The following is a 17,178-nucleotide window of genomic DNA, read 5'->3' as shown; positions in this document are numbered from 1 at the left end:
TTTCTCTGACCGAGTATTGCTTCTCATTTGTGCAAATGAGAAACGTTTATTCTTCAATTTCATCTGATAGAAAGATATCTCAGGAAGTTAGGATAGAGGAAAATGAGAGAAGATTGCACTCTAATCAGTACTTTGTTCAACGTTATTAACTTCTGTTCTTTGAGGATAAGCTATTAGTACTTATCAGTGGAGGTGGCTGGAAGTGGCTGGGCTAGTTAGTGAGCACATGTGTCTGGTTGATATTGGACTGTTTTTGAGAATAATTCAAAGTGCTGGTTAGAACCTAATAAGTCTACACAGCTCAGACTGTCTGAAAACCCACATCATTCAGAGGAACCTGTCTAAATTTTACATCCTTCATGTTTCTCTCTGACATACCAGATCAAGCTGATCTGGTAAGGGCATGGGAGAGAACCCTTTTAAAAGTGGCTACAGAAGGCTAGGTAATGTCCTGCTTAGGGGAGGTTGGCTTAGCCCCCTCTCTGTTCCCCTTCCATTGCCTGACAAAGACTTTATTTAAAAAGGCCTTCAGCTTGTGTGTAATGTGTGTTCTCTTTTTAAAGTATGTGTGGTGTGTTGATGTGTTTTAATGCTTTAAGATTAAACAATTGTTAGCATTGGATTATTTGCTTAACATTTAAATCATTGCAACAACATATTATTTTAGCAATTGTGTTTCTAGGTTTCTGCATCCATGGATTATTCCACTGTCTCTCTCTCTATATCCATTAAGTAAACTTTGATTTTGCCATTTTATATAAGGACCATGATATCACAGGACTTAAGCATTTAGATATCTACATGTGTGCATGTAGATATCTAAATGAGTTCAAGTCCCCAGGGCCAGATCAACTACACCCAAGAGTATTGAAAGAACTAGCGGAAGTCATTTCAGAACCATTGGCAATCATCTTTGAGAGTTCTTGGAGAACGGGAGAAGTTCCAGCAGACTGGAGGAGGGCCAATGTGGTCCCAATCTTCAAGAAGGGAAAAAAGGATGACCCAAACAATTACCGCCCGGTTAGACTCACGTCGATACCAGGCAAGATTCTGGAAAAAATTGTTAATGAAGTGGTCTGCAAACACTTAGAAACAAATGCGGTCATTGCTAATAGTCAACATGGATTTATCAAAAACAAGTCATGCCAGACTAATCTGATCTCTTTTTTCGATAGAGTTACAAGCTGGATAGGTGCGGGGAATGCCGTGGATGTAGTGTACCTGGATTTCAGTACGCTGTCTCCCTTGTCCTTGAAGTAGGGCACGCAGCCCCCATGACCTTCTGGCAAACAAACTAGTCCAATGTGGGCTAGGCAAAACTACGGTTAGGTGGATCTGTAATTGGTTAAATGGACGAAACCAGAGGGTGCTCACCAATGCTTCCTCTTCATCCTGGAAAGAAGTGACGAGTGGAGTGGCCATCAGCAAGGTTCCGTCCTGGGCCCAGTCCTGTTCAACATCTTTATTAATGACTTAGATGAAGGGTTAGAAGGCATGATCATCAAGTTTGCGGCCGACACCAAATTGGGAGGGATAGCCAATACTCCAGAGGAAAGGAGCAGACTGCAAAACGATCTTGACAGATTAGAGAGATGGGCCAAAACTAACAAAATGAAGTTCAACGGGGACAAATGCAAGATACTCCACTTAGGCAGAAAAAATGAAATGCAAAGATGCCTGGCTCGACGCCTGGCTCGAGAGCAGTACGTGTGAAAAAGATCTTGGAATCCTCGTGGAAAACAAGTTAAACATGAGCCAACAATGTGATGTGGTGGCAAAAAAAGCCAATCGGATTTTGGCCTGCATCAATAGGAGCGTAGTGTCTAGATCTAGGGAAGTAATGCCATCCCTCTATTCCACCTTGGTTAGACCACACCTGGAATACTGTGTCCAATTCTTGGCACCACAGTTGAAGAGAGATGTTGACAAGCTGGAATGTGTCCAGAGGAGGGCGACTAAAATGATCAAGGGTCTGGAGAACAAGCCCTATGAGGAGTGGCTTAAGGAGCTGGGCATGTTTAGCCTGAAGAAGAGAAGGCTGAGAGGGGATATGATAGCCATGTATAAATATGTGAGAGGAAGTCACATGGAGGAGGGAGCAAGCTTGTTTTCTGCTTCCATGGAGAATAGGACATGGAACAATGGCTTCAAACTACAAGAAAGGAGATTCCATCTGAACACGAGGAAGAACTTCCTGACTGTGAGAGCCGTTCAGCTGTGGAACTCTCTGCCCTGGAGTGTAGTGGAGGCTCCTTCTTTGGAGGTTTTTAAACACAGGCTAGGTGGCCATCTGTCAGGGGTGTTTTGAATGCAATATTCCTGCTTCTTGGCAGGGGGTTGGACTGGATGGCCCATGAGGTCTCTTCCAACTCTATGATTCTATGATTCTATGAATGGACATCACCAGGTAAAGATATCATAACCCTGAAATCCATTACTTTATTTTCAAAGTTAGCATAGCAACAAGTAAACAATTTTGTTGGAGTTAACCATGATCTCACAGCTAATAATGTCATTTGTTTCTTTCCCTGTGGAATTTATAGCTGGCATCAGTGAACAGTATCTTTGTCTCTGAAAATATAGTTGAACCACTCCCTTTTGATCATTTCTGCCTGTAGCATTTTTGAGAAGGGGGTGATAAATATATTTCCATGTGGAGCTTGAACTTATATATACTTATACTCTCAACTGGCAAATGGATGATTAGTGCTGAAAAGTAAAGGGCTGAATCCAGAGATATAGAGTTCAGTTTTAATTTAGATTATAAATATTTAAATGAGGCAATTTTTCCTATTGAAATGCTAGTATATACAAACATCCCTCCACGTTTGTGGTTTTGTCTCTGGCAAATTTGATTATTCTGGAATTTGATTATCTAGGTCCTCCAGAGTGACTTTCTTGATGACTTCCTCTACTTTTACTGGGGAATCTGAGGATTTCTATAGAGAACATTTCTCTGAGAATCTCTGAATCCTCCAATGCAATTCTGAGCTCAGCTTCCATTAAAGTTAATAATATAGACTCATGCTTAAAGATCTAGATATTTCTAGAAATATATTCTCTCAGAGCAACCCCCCCCCCCATTTATTTATTTGTGTCTTTTCATTTTCACAAGGATCCTGTGCCTTTAAGCCTAGTGAATGTGGAGAGCATACTGTACAGTGGCAACATTTCACTATATGTGAAATGTTACCAGTAATCTATGATTTCCTTCTGTAATGTACATTATGAAAGCATATAGATGAGTCCTTAGCATGTGCTAGAATTTCTTCATCTCTTAGTGTAACTTTGTATCTGTTTTGATGGAGTAAGTTTTCCTGAATTGATAGAAGTTATTTTGATACATTATTTCTGTTAACTTTACAACAACTCTGTAAAGTAGGATTGATATTCTCCTTCTATAGAGACGGGTGGACAAGGCCAAAACTTAGATCCGGTAGTTGCCTCAGGCATTTCATCATGTTTATGAGATAGTTGAGACCTGAAAGTCTCAATGGATGCTCTTAACCATGTTCATTTTCTTTCTGTAGTATTATTTGATAAGATTCCGATTGTTTTGGAAGGATTATTGAGTACTGCCAAAACTAATAAACGAAGAAGAGTGTTAGTGAGATTTGCACTGACAAAGAAAATCTTACCTCTATTATTGGCATATTAGAAATTTCTTCACAAGCACTCTTTTTTCTTATTGTCATCTAATGAAATATGTGCTTGGCTAATGTTTTCACTTCATAACATAAAGAGATCTAATGCTTAATGAAGCCAAAGTTTGACTTGAGCTGCAATTCTTGGATCCCCACTTGATAATCTCATTAGCAGATTAAACTTCCCAGTTTCAAATCCCAAGAACTATGCAGTTCTCAATTGGTAGTCATCCAGATTTCCTAGTATCATTTATTTCAATAATCGGCCAAATGGCTATTTAATTTGGGCCAATGAAAGGACTGCGTGTAGTATGTCAATAAGGAGGAAGAACATGCCGATTGGCTCTGTTTAATGTGCTACTTTCTACTTAATGAGTCCTAAGAATAATGGGTGATAATATCAAGTGAAAGTTTGCTTCATATTAAGCCAGATCAGTGTCAAGCAAGGTGCTGCCATCCTTAACAGCAGGACATGCTGTGAAATGGCCAATATCCTGTAGTTCAAGACATTCAGCTGTGGGAGCAGGTGCACTGGGGGTTCAATTAGCCACTTTGGAGGAAGTGCCCGGGGAAGGAAGCCAATAGTAAGGAGTTGCTTGCCAGCTGAATTCACACAAGCTAGTGCAAACTAGCCTGGAGAGCCAGCTGGATGCTAGCATTGGAAAGAAATGTGAGACATTGTTCAACACTTGGGCCTGAGCAAAGCTGTATTGAACTGGGCAGAATACAAAAGAAGTAAGAATTAACTAGTTCAGAAAGTGTTCTTACCAAAGCCAATCTGAGCTGGACCACTGCTCTCTATAGCTTAGTAATGCTTACACTGTTTGGCAGCAGTTTTCCAGCAAGAATCTAACAGGAACTGAAGCTGGGGTTTTCCACTACTGCTAAGCTGCATTCAAGTCCTGCTCTTTGCTGTTCAACAGTTCATTATTAGTTTGATCTAATATACTTATCTCATCAATTGTTGTATGAGATGGATTCATTTAAAATAGCATTATGTTAAAACAGTGATTTGGACCAAGACTTCTACAAAAGGAAGAGCTTCATGCAGTGGGACTTTTTTCCATTTTCCATGTAGCCTTGGATACTGCTCTCTGATTTGTACTTATTATTCACCTTCCTCCTACACTGTTGTAGTGAGTCCTTTGATGCCCCAAACTCTTTAAAAGTCTCAAGATGTTGCAGGAGCTATACCTGTAGTTATCCTCCCCTTAATATCTATATGATGCCCTGCATTTCCTAGTATTTTTCTTGTAACATTTCAATATTTGTAACAGCTTTCTAAGGACATTGCACTGTCCCATTTTAGGAGATTTAATCACAGTCTATTCATACCAAATGTCTGAATATAGTATCCCAGTTTCTACCACTTTACTTTTGAGTGACCACCATGATTGCATTAGAATGTAAGGGGTGACTTTTGCAACGGAAAGTTTCTATTGGCTTTTGTTTCCTCACTGCATGTGTGGTTATCAGATTGAACATTTCTTCTGGTTGTTAAGAGGTTGTTTCCTTCCATCTCTCAGCCATCACTTCCATAAACCTAAACCCTGTCTCGTGTATTTAATATTTGAAACTTTTGTTAAAATCATAGTGCCACAGTTCTATGAATTACTATGGAAACTAGAACTCTGGGAAAATGCCAGGTTTAGTGTGGGAATGCAAAAGAGCCTTTTTGATGACTTTTCCCAGGCTGTGTAATTCTCTGACATGGAAGGTTCAGTAGTCCTTTCTTACCTCTTTCTGCAAGGAATACAAAGACATTTTTATTTAAAGAGGCCCTTTGCTGGTTGTGTCAGAAAGGCCTTTTAGAAGGGTATGTGGCAAACCATTTTAGATCAGCATTTTAAAGTACACTTTGAACTTTCCTTATCTGGAATTACAAAATCCAAAATAATCTACGTGGGTGGCTGAGACAGTAGTAGCTTTTTCCTGATTGTTCAGTGTTCACAAACATTGTTTCATGCATAACATTAAAAATACTGTGTATAAAATTACCTTCAGGCTATGTGTATAAAATGTGTGTGAAACATAAATGAATTTCAGTTTAGATTTTGGCCCCTTCTCATAGATACCTCATCATGGACTTACCATATATACTTGAGTATAAGCCTAGTTTTTCAGACCCCTTTTTTAGGTTGAAAAAAAACCCCCTTGGCTTATACTCGAGTCAAGGTTATTTATTATTTTACTCCCTTGTTTTTATTATTACATTTATTACTTTACTCTATTTATTACTATTACATTTATTATTTTACTCTATTGTTATTACATTTCCATTATTTTACTTTATTATTATTATTATTATTACATTTATTGTTTCACTCTATTATTATTGGAAAGATATGTAAGCACATTTACATTGAAGAAGGTTAGAATAAGGGTTTAACCAGAGTTGGACAGTCTTATCTTTACAGTTTTATGTAAATATTCATAAACAGTTAACCTACGGATGCCTCAATTAATGTGATTTTATTTTGAATTTACCAGTAGTTGGTGCATTTACCACTCTCGGCTTATACTCGAGTCAATATGTTTTGCCAGCTTTTGTGGTAAAATTAGGTGCCTTGGCTTATATTCAAGTCGGCTTATACTTGAGTAAATACGTTATATGCAAGTTCTTATAGAAAAAAAAACTTTATCAAATTTTTAGCTATAGTTTGTTTTAATCTATGTTGAAAGCTTTGTTGGGTCTTATGTCAGGGGAAATGGTAGCTATAAGCTGAAATTATTAAGTAATATATTAAAGAAATAAAATAAGTATAAAAACTAAAAAATAGAGGTATGAAGTTATACCTATATAGCAATGCAAAACGGAACATTGAAAGAGATGTGAAAGATAAATTGCTAACTACTTGGAAGAATTAAAGTATCAAATGAACCACCAGGTCATCAAGTTCTTCTGTTAGAAAGAAAGTAACTGTGCTTAGGAAATGTTTTATCCACTTGAGGTACCTGAAATGTTAAGCATGTCAGTTTGACCTTGTTTTGAATGTGTCAGTAAACCCCTTGAGGGATCTGAAAGTAAAATAGCTCTCTGATTTGAAAACTGAGTTCACAGTATACCTGTTAATTTAAATCCAGCCTTACAGAAATTGGTCTCTATGAGCACTGGAAGGTTTTCTTTCCCAATTTTTTCCCCATTCAGCCTCCCATGCTATCCAGAAACCTACTCCAAAGGGCACACAACCCCTCGTATATGCTAGCTCTTCCTTCTGCTAACAGAGGCAGTTGCAGAAGTAGACAGTCCGGTTGGTTCTGATCTATAATCATGGATCTATAATAAGTACAGTTAAGTCTGTATTCAGCTCCCTGTGGGCTTCCATTTTGCAGCTGAAATTGCATATGTTGAAACATTTCTTGTCTGTTAGCTCTCAGTTACATAGTAGCCCAGCAGTCTATCTTTACAAAGTGAATTGAGATTTCTGTGGCTTTAATCTGCCCATTCTTCAAAGCCAAAGCTGTCTTACTATACGTCTCTTGAGACTGAATACATTGTGGGGACTTTATTTCTTTTCATCCTATAGAATTTCAATGGACCTTTCTAATATATCCTCTGTCTAGTGGCATGGAACTTTTTAATATGAAGTAACTGAAGTAAAGTTATTAAAAAGCTGCTGAATTAAATAAGTGGTTGGTCCACACATTAAAGCATTATCACTTTACACTTTTTTTCTTTATTTACTTTAGTTTTATCCCTTCTTCTTCCCAATATAGAGACTTAAATGTTGAGTTATTACTATTCTAATTATTTTATTTTGTTTGCTGTGCAGCAAAGCTATTTTCTCTGATTCATGTGATGACAATGGAATTACTACATAATGCCAGATCTTACTGCAGATAAGTGGAGTATATATTGTCATACCCAAAGAGGAATAAGTCCTTTCATTTACTTCAAAGCTTTATAGTTGACAAGGGAACTGCTTGGCACTGCAGTCTCCTGCCTATTATACTGCAAGTCTCAGTGCCCAGGGAGGCTGCCACCCAACCCTCTGGCTTCCTTTCATGTAGTATGGATGAGATTTGCAGGATTTGAAATTCTGCCTGCCAGAAAATTAAATTCAAAGCATTTGCTCCAATAAATAAATAAAACATCAAGTAAACATTTACTTGTGAGAGACCTCAGCAACCTCATGCTGAATAAAAAGGAAGTTAGCACAATTATCTTGGTCTATAATACTTTATTTCCAGCATGCTTTTTGTCATAAATATTGAAACACAGCAAATGATTGTATGGTCGTGTATTTACTTTACTGCATTAGTATCTCACCTTCCCCTAGAATTTGCAAACTGTTTAAATAGTACTCTTCTGAATTGTTAACATGAATCTTTGGGTAGAGTATCATACTGATAGCATTAAGATCTGGGTGGGGTTGGAAGCCTGGTTATTGTGATGTATATTAATATATTTCTCCAGAGAAGTTATTTCAGTCTTTGGCTTTGAAAAAGACAGCACAAAATATAACTTTAACACATGTTTTCCTCTGTATATCACCCCATTCCTTCCCCCCTTTCTTTCCTCCCTGCCTTTACTAGATCTCCAGTTAATGTGCAGAGTGTATCTTTCCAATTTTGATAAAGGAACAGTATTTTCAAGTGCTAAAGAATATTAATAAAAAGCAACAGTCCAGTAAATTATCATGCAGACTCATTTACTAGTGTTTAAAAGAGTGGGTGCTGGAGATTCACAATTTCCCTCAGTGCCTTTTTTTCCCCAGGAACTCATGTGCCATTTATGCAGGCAGGTCTGTGTGAGGAAAATATAAAGGTCTTCTCCAGTTCAGTTTTGATTGTTGAATGCCTTTCCATATATCCTCCCTTTGTCTGACTTGTCCACATTTTTAATATCATAAATCAATAATTTCTTGCCTTTTTCACATCTTGGTGCATGTAGTAATGTGTTCTGGGGCAGGATTCATTTCTACAATCTCTAGGAAGGTTCCCTATAAGGCAGCTTGAAGTAAAGCTCTGCTCAGGAGCTATTGGTACCTGTCAGGTAATCCAGATACCACAGAATGGTTTGGGTTCATGTGGATTCCAGATAGTCACATCAGGATTTCCCCCAGAACAGTTGGGGTTGGGGTTAAGGTTGGGATTGTGTGTTGGATAATAGGCGAGTTTTTTTTAATTCCAAGATCTACTGCCTTATGCCAGACCAAACTTATACAGATCTACTTGAAACAGCTCTTGGACCCTATCACATTGGGTTATACTCCATCCCTGACCCTCTTTGCATGTGATTACCAATGGGTCCTATCTCATGACATTTGTTCTCTTTCATCAGCAACCCATCGGAATCTGTTTGCAAAAGGTCTGAGAAACGAAGTAAGGGTACATGGGATCCTAGTTGTGTTTTTTGATTTAAAACTGTTCTAAGACACTGCTTTTCTGTGTGATTGTAAAAACAGTCTGCATTCCATCAACTATGCTGTGATGTCTCCTTTGGAGGCATGTCTGGGGGTGGATTCTGCTTACCTTGGGAGTCTCCATGATGAAAGCAGATGCTTTCAGTGGTTGCCAGGGAAAAACCTTCAGAATCTGAAAATCAGCAATTGATGCTCTTCCTTTTATTTTTTCTTATTTTTTTTACTGAAATGTGTACAATTTTTCCCTCTGTTGTATTGCACTAGTGATCAGGGAAAACTATTACTGTGCATATGCAAAATCTTGTAAAATCTAATGAGAACAGTAGTTTGAGACTTACAGGCCATGTCAATGCACACTATTGGGAGGAGGGGGATCAAAAAGCAATGTAGGGAGGCATTCAAACATATTAGGAGGAGCCAGCCTTTCATGGTATCATGAGTTTAAGTGCTATGTTTTCAAAAGGTGGAACCCGGACATGATGGGGGTTGTATGCATCCCGTGTGCATAAAATATGCATCCAGCTCTTTAAAACAAGAGCATGCATATTGATATTGTGTTTATCAATGTTAATGTGATGATGTCCTTTGTCTGTTCTATCCTTTTATATAGTCTGTGCCATTTCTTCCCTACTTACTTACCAGCACTCAATCTAGGTCATCAATAATAACAACATCAATAACAATAATGAGTAATTAAGATAATTCTAATTATAGTGGGAAAAATAAGCAAAAAATCTTTTTAAAACCTTTATCTCACAAAGTAAAATGTAAAATATATGCTGCAATGTAATCACGTTTTACTTATTGTTACAAACGTGAGGTGATTTAATCCTACTTGCAATTTCTCCTCTCATTAATAATAATAATAATAATAATAATAATAATAATAATTCTTACCCACTTCTCCTCAAGGTGGATTACAGAATAATTAAAACACACACACATTGTAAAAATACTACAAATACACATTTTAAAATGTATTTTATAAAAACTGATATTAAAACGTATTTTTTATAAAATACGTATTAAAATAAAACTGAGATTAAACAAAGATACAAGTTTAAAGTTCATGCTTAAAAACTGGCTGGGTTTTTCACCATGCATATAATGAAAATAAAATATTGGTCCAGAATACAACTGTATTTTTCCTATATATTTAACAGATGCCTTGTTCTTACTGTTTTTATATTCCATTTCCTTGTAAAGGATCGAGAAGAATCATGATTGCAAGAATCTGTGGATGGCTACCCGTTTTCCTCTTGGCACTGCTTTATCAAGTCTTCAAGTGGTATGTTACAGTTTATCATGACAATACTACATCTTCGTGACAACAGCTCGGGGTTGAAGTTTAACCTTTGGATCTGATAGAGAGTGATGCTAGCTTGAGTTCATTGTTGGCAGGCTTATATCGTTTCTCTGGTTTGCAGACTGAGGGAATACTTGATGAATAATTAAAGCGACTTTTGCCCTTGGTTTGTTTTTGTGCAGTATTCATTTAACATAACTGATGAGAAAACTTCCTCTATTATTTTAGAGCTTTTGATCCATTCAGGTCTTAGCCAAACTAAATTCATTGAGGAAGTAAAGTGAAGCCACTGGTAATAGAAAATATAGCTTTGTTGGTTTCAAGCTGACAGTAAAAAAAAGCAAAAAGAAAAAAAGAAAGCAGAAATATAAGCAAATAAATTTACTGTATGTGCTCATTTAGAATGTTACTAAAAAAATCAACCCCCAAAACATGGATTAAATTACCCATGTTCAATGTAAGTACTGTAACCTACCTCTTGTCAGAAAAGGATCAACCTCTTTCCCATGAAAAATGAGAGCTATGTCTGTCCTTGGAGAACCTAAAAGAAGCAAAGACATGCCCTTTAATTTCTCATTTGCAGCACCACATCTGGCCTTTTTTGAATGACTAAGAAAATGGTTGGAAGTTAGGAATAGATAGAACTTTTTTATTTCCAGATTGACCCCTGAATTGCTCATGGGTCCCATCAAAATGCATAATTTTGTTCTCCAAACCTGCCACTGAAATATGCAGAAGGTTGACTTGTGCAGGAGTATATGGAAGTACTTTGCATCCCATAATTTAGAAGGAGGTGGTGCAAATTTGTATTTGGTGGCCTGTCACGTGTTATTCTTTTGGACCCAGTAGATCTCCATATAAGATGCTGGTACTCTTCTCTCTGGGACTGAGAGACAGAAGAAGTACCCCAACAGGTAGAGATTATATACTACAGCTTTGTAGGACTTATGACGATGTTGATAGTTTGAGGGTGGAAAGGCAGGGATAGGCCTATAATCAAGGGGACTAGAAGAAAGGAAGGTTCTTCCTCTTGGATAAAAGTGTTCATGGGAAGGCTAGCTCAGCTTAGTACTCAGTGCAAAGATTGTAAGCTATTCCATTTCTACCTTGCATAGTTTGTTTCAGGGGGCTTATCAGAGGTTACAGGGAACTCAGACAGAGAGAAAGACATCTGCTAAACTCAAGTTGCCAAAATAAAAACTGCACCTGCATATTCGTGGGGATTTAGCAAGTGTTGTTTTTTATTTGTCTGTATGAATGAGAGACCAGATTGCCAGTATCCGCTGGATAATGGAGAAAGGCAGGGAGTTTCAGAAAAACATCTATTTCTGCTTCATTGACTATTCTAAAGCCTTTCACTGTGTGGATCATAATAAATTGTGGCAAGTTCTTGGTGGGATGGGCATCCCAAGCCACCTGGTTTCTCTCCTGAGGAATCTGTACAAGGACCAAGTCGCAACAGTCAGAACTGACCACGGAACAACAGACTGGTTCAAGATTGGGAAAGGCGTATGGCAAGGCTGCATACTCTCACCCAACCTTTTTAACGTTTATGCAGAACACATCATGCGATGTGCGGGGCTTGATGAATGCAAGGCTGGGGTTAAGATTGCTGGAAGAAACATTAACAACCTCAGATATGCAGATGACACCACTCTGATGGCCGAAAGCGAGGAGGAGCTGAGGAGCCTTCTAATCAAGGTGAAAGAAGAAAGCGCAAAAGCCGGGTTGCAGCTAAACATAAAAAAAAACCAAGATTATGGCAACAAGAATGATTGACAACTGGGAAATAGAGGGAGAAAATGTGGAGGCCATGACAGACTTTGTATTTCTAGGCGCAAAGATTACTGCAGATGCAGACTGTGGCCAGGAAATCAGAAGATGCTTACTTCTTGGGAGGAGAGCAATGTCCAGTCTCGATAAAATAGTAAAGAGTAGAGACATCACACTGGCAACAAAGATCCGCATAGTCAAAGCCATGGTATTCCCTGTAGTAACCTACGGATGTGAGAGCTGGACCTTAGGGAAGGCTGAGCGAAGGAAGATCGATTCTTTTGAGCTGTGGTGTTGGAGGAAAGTTCTGAGAGTGCCTTGGACTGCGAGAAGATCCAACCAGTCCATCCTCCAGGAAATAAAGCCCGGCTGCTCACTGGAGGGAAGGATACTAGAGACAAAGTTGAAGTACTTTGCCCACATCATGAGGAGACAGCAAAGCCTAGAGAAAACAATTATGCTGGGGAAAGTGGAAGGCAAAAGGAAGAGGGGCCGACCAAGGGCAAGATGGATGGATGGCATCCTTGAAGTGACTGGACTGACCTTGAAGGAGCTGGGGGTAGTGACGGCCGACAGGGAGCTCTGGCGTGGGCTGGTCCATGAGGTCATGAAGAGTCGGAGACGACTGAACGAATGAACAACAACATGACATGAAAGAGCTACAGAAATGCCACTTTCTTCATAACCATTTAAAGTGCAAGCACTATCTCCAAGTTTCAGTCTGGCAACCCTATGTTATACTAATTTATATAGGCCACTAGGCAGCTTAGAATATATGTGGATTTGCATTGTAACTGTGGGAAAAATGAATTAGAAGCCCAACAACTGCACTCTTCTCCAATCTTCTGCAAACACAATGAACCGAGATAATTAGAAACTAAAAAATAATTGTTATAAAACTGTTGACACAACTTTGAGAAGAGCCTGCTAATTTGTCCATATCTATATATATAAATCTGTTAGGTTGGTTCAACCGGACAGCAAAACTCACAAACCCCCCAATGAAACTTAACCAAAATTCCCATGCCCATAACACAACCCACAAGGTACAAACATATCTACTCAAAATGAAAAACAACACAACAACACACTCACAAAACGGCAAAACAACAAAACTCAAAAAAACCCAACGAAACTTAACCAAAATTCCCATGCCCATAACACAACCCACAAGGACAAACATCTACTCAAAATGAAAAACAACACAACAACACACTCACAAAACGGCAAAACAACAAAACTAAAAAAAAACCCAACGAAACTTAACCAAAATTCCCATGCCCATAACACAACCCACAAGGTACAAACATATCTACTCAAAATGAAAAACAACACAACAACACACTCACAAAATGGCAAAACAACAAAACTCAAAAAACCCCAATGAAACTTAACCAAAATTCCCATGCCCATAACACAACCCACAAGGTACAAACATATCTACTCAAAATGAAAAATAACACAACACACTCACAAAACGGCAAAACAACAAAACTCACAAACCCCCCAACGAAACTTAACCAAAATTCCCATGCCCGTAACACAACTCACAAGGTACAAACATATCTACTCAAAATGAAAAACAACACAACAACACACTCACAAAACGGCAAAACAACAAAAATCACAACCCCCCCAATGAAACTTAACCAAAATTCCCATGCCCATAACACAACCCACAAGGTACAAACATATCTACTCAAAATGAAAAACAACACAACACACTCACAAAACGGCAAAACAACAAAACTCACAACCCCCCCCCCCAACGAAACTGAACCAAAATTCCCATGCCCATAACACAACCCACAAGGTACAAACATGTCTACTCAAAATGAAAAACAACAACATACTCACAAAATGGCAAAACAACAAAACTCAAAAAAACCCAATGAAACTTAACCAAAATTACCATGCCCATAACACAACCCACAAGGTACAAACATATCTACTCAAAATGAAAAACAACACAACAACACAATCATAAAATGGCAAAACAACTGAGCATGCGCATTGGGGCCCAGCCGCAAGTTCCCTGGCGCGCGCACACAGTCTTCCGGCCAATGTTCCCTATGCGGAAGCCATGCCCACTCCAAGCCCCGCCACGCCGCTTCCCGCACACACACACCCTGCCGCACGCACACACACAACCCCACGCTCCATCACTCCCCCTGCTGCCGCACACACACACGCAACCCCACTACCCCCGCCGCCGCACACACACACACACAACCCCACGCTCCATCACTCCCCCCGCCGCCGCACACACACACGCAACCCCACGCTCCATCACTCCCCCCGCCGCCGCACACACGCAACCCCACTCCCCCCACCGCCGCACACACACACGCAACCCCACGCTCCATCACTCCCCCCGCCGCCGCACACACACACGCAACCCCACGCTCCATCACTCCCCCCACCGCCACACACACACACGCAACCCCACGCTCCATCACTCCCCCTGCCACCGCACACACACACGCAACTCCACGCTCTATCACTCCCCCCGCCACCGCACGCACACACGCAACCCCACTCCCCCCGCCACCGCACACATACACGCAACCCCACGCTCCATCACTCCCCCCGCTGCCGCACACACATACACAACCCCACGCTCCATCACTCCCCCACCGCCCCACACACACACGCAACCCCACTCCCCCCACCACCGCACACACACACGCAACCCCACGCTCCATCACTCCCCCCGCCGCCGCACACACACACAAAACCCCACGCTCCATCACTCCCCTGCTCCAATCTTACCTCCTTTTACTTCACGCCACCTCCAAACCCCACCCCGCCCCTTCCCACCCTGTCAAAATCCAGGAAAGACAGGAAGGAAGGAAAGAAGGAAGAAAGAGAAAGGGAGGTAAAGAAAAAGGGGGAAGGAAGGAAAGTTAGAGAAAGAAGGAAGAAGAAAAGGAAAGAAAAGGAAAGATGGAAGGAAAGAAAAGAGAGACAGCAGAAGAGAAAGAAAAAGGGGGAAGGAAGGAAAGAGGTAGAAGAAGAAATGAGAGACAGAGGGAGGGAAAGAAAAAGGGGGAAGGAAGGAGAGAAGGAAAGGAAAAAGGGAATGAAGGAAGGAAAGAGGGAGTGAAGGAAGGGCGAAGATGTAGAGAAAGAGGGAGGGAAGGAAAGAAGGAAAGAGAGAAGGAAGAAAAGAGACCAGAAGAGAAAGAAAAAGGGGGAAGGAAGGAAGGAAGGAAGGAAGGAAGGAAGGAAGGAAGGAGAGAAGAAAAAAGGGAATGAAGGAAGGAAAGAGGGAGTGAAGGAAGGGGGAAGATGTAGAGAAAGAGGGAGGGAAGGAAAGAAGGAAAGAGAGAAGGAAGAAAAGAGACCAGAAGAGAAAGAAAAAGAGGGAAGGAAGGAAGTAGAGAAGGAAAGAAAAAAGGGAATGAAGGAAGGAAAGAGGGAGTGAAGGAAGGGGGAAGATGTAGAGAAAGAGGGAGGGAAGGAAAGAAGGAAAGAGAGAAGGAAGAAAAGAGACCAGAAGAGAAAGAAAAAGGGGGAAGGAAGGAAAGAGATAGAGAAGGAAGAGGAGAAGGAAAGATGGGAGGGAAGGAAGGAAGGAAGGAGGGAAAGAAGAAGAGAAAGTGGGAAGGTTGGCCACAGCAACACATGGCGGGTAAAGGTTGTTATTTCTATTATTATTATGCTATCATTCCTATTAGACCCCGGGGGAATGGGAGAGGTGTCAGGTCCCAGAGGCAATGCATTGCATTATTGTTATTGTTATGATGGTGGTGAAATAAAAGGAAATTAAAAAGTGAAAGAAGGAAGCAAACAGGGAGGGAATAAAGGCAAAGGAAGAAAGGGGGAGGGAATGAAGGAAAGAGAGAAGGATGAAACCAAGTAGTGAAAGAAGGAAAGAAAGAAAGAGGTAGAGAAGGAAGAAAGGAGAGAAAGGGGAAGGAAAAGGGGGAAGGAATAGGTAGGTACCTCTCTTTCATAATAGTCCAGATATCTACCTCAACTTTGATAAGTTTTACTATAGGCCACAGCAACGCGTGGCAGGGCACAGCTAGTATAATATAAACATCTATTTGCTTTAATTCTGTGTTCATAGAACATAATGGGAGGAAATAGCTTCATGTTGTATGTTTGGAATGCAAATAAACAAATAATCTATTGCAACATTGTAAGATACCTTACCTATAATTGACAAAGATACAGTGATAGATCTGTTACATTTGTACAGTCATCTTAATCATCATTATAATTTATCATTTATAAAAGACCTTAAAATATCCTGGACACTCTGCAGAAATAAAATGAAACTAGAGAGCCAGAAAAGATGACTTCTTAGTAATGTCTTAAAGCAAAATTTAGAAAGGGCCAACCAAATCTCTTAAGCAGAAGAGTTTCATGATTTATGATCTTCAACTTAAGCTTTTTTCATCTCAGCATTCTTTCACTCCTTTGCCTGATTTTTGTTTGTGCCCAGTTATTAATGGGTGGGTAGTTCTTTTTGCAGGATTAGTATATGGACATGTCTGACATTCAGTAGCAAAGGTCTGGTGTAGATGTTTTTCTGATAAAAGGAATGGTGAGAAATGCTGATGTTCCAGATATAATTTGTTCTGTGGGTGTGCTGATACTTATTCAAACTACAAAAAAGGCTATTGATTTTTCTGTGGGGAATGACATTTTTTATCCTTAGGATGATTTGTCATGTTGTACTCACCTATAAAATGTAAATATAACATCATTGCTGCATACTTTCTCTGTGTGGTCTAAACACTCCCTCATGGTGCCACTGTCAGTAAGAGTGATGCCAATCATTTCCCAGGGAAGTCCAAATGTCAGCAAGTATTAAAATAGTTTTGTAGGTTCACACACACATACTCCCCTGAGAAATTGTTCTCATTCAGATTAATGTCTCAATCATTCAATTTTTGATAAGCCTCTCAGATCTTGGATGCTGACAGTTTTATAGTAATGTTTTGTATATACCCCATAGTCTTATATGTGACCTCTTCTTCTAGCCAACCTTTGTCATTTGTGACTTAAATTGAATTTTATTTGTTTCTGACACTAACATGTAGGGTTATAATTTGATGTACATTGCTGCTGCTTGTTC

The 17,178-nt window shown here is 39.7% G+C and overlaps 1 protein-coding gene across 2 annotated transcripts in view; it reads left to right on the top strand.

Moving 5' to 3' along the window:
* The window catches only part of SNTG1 (syntrophin gamma 1), a 299,235-nt gene that overhangs the window by 130,796 nt on the left and 151,261 nt on the right, over window positions 1-17,178 (top strand). For both annotated transcript variants that reach the window (XM_067467429.1, XM_060775287.2), the window contains exon 2: window positions 10,217-10,298. The gene's annotated coding sequence lies outside the window, so the exon portion shown is untranslated. The remainder of the gene's footprint in view (window positions 1-10,216; window positions 10,299-17,178) is intronic.

Source organism: Anolis sagrei, chromosome 4 (assembly GCF_037176765.1).
Source record: "Anolis sagrei isolate rAnoSag1 chromosome 4, rAnoSag1.mat, whole genome shotgun sequence".
Lineage (NCBI taxonomy): Eukaryota > Metazoa > Chordata > Lepidosauria > Squamata > Dactyloidae > Anolis > Anolis sagrei.
The sequence above is the reverse complement of the archived record's forward strand: the minus strand, read 5'-3'. Positions and strand labels throughout refer to the sequence as shown.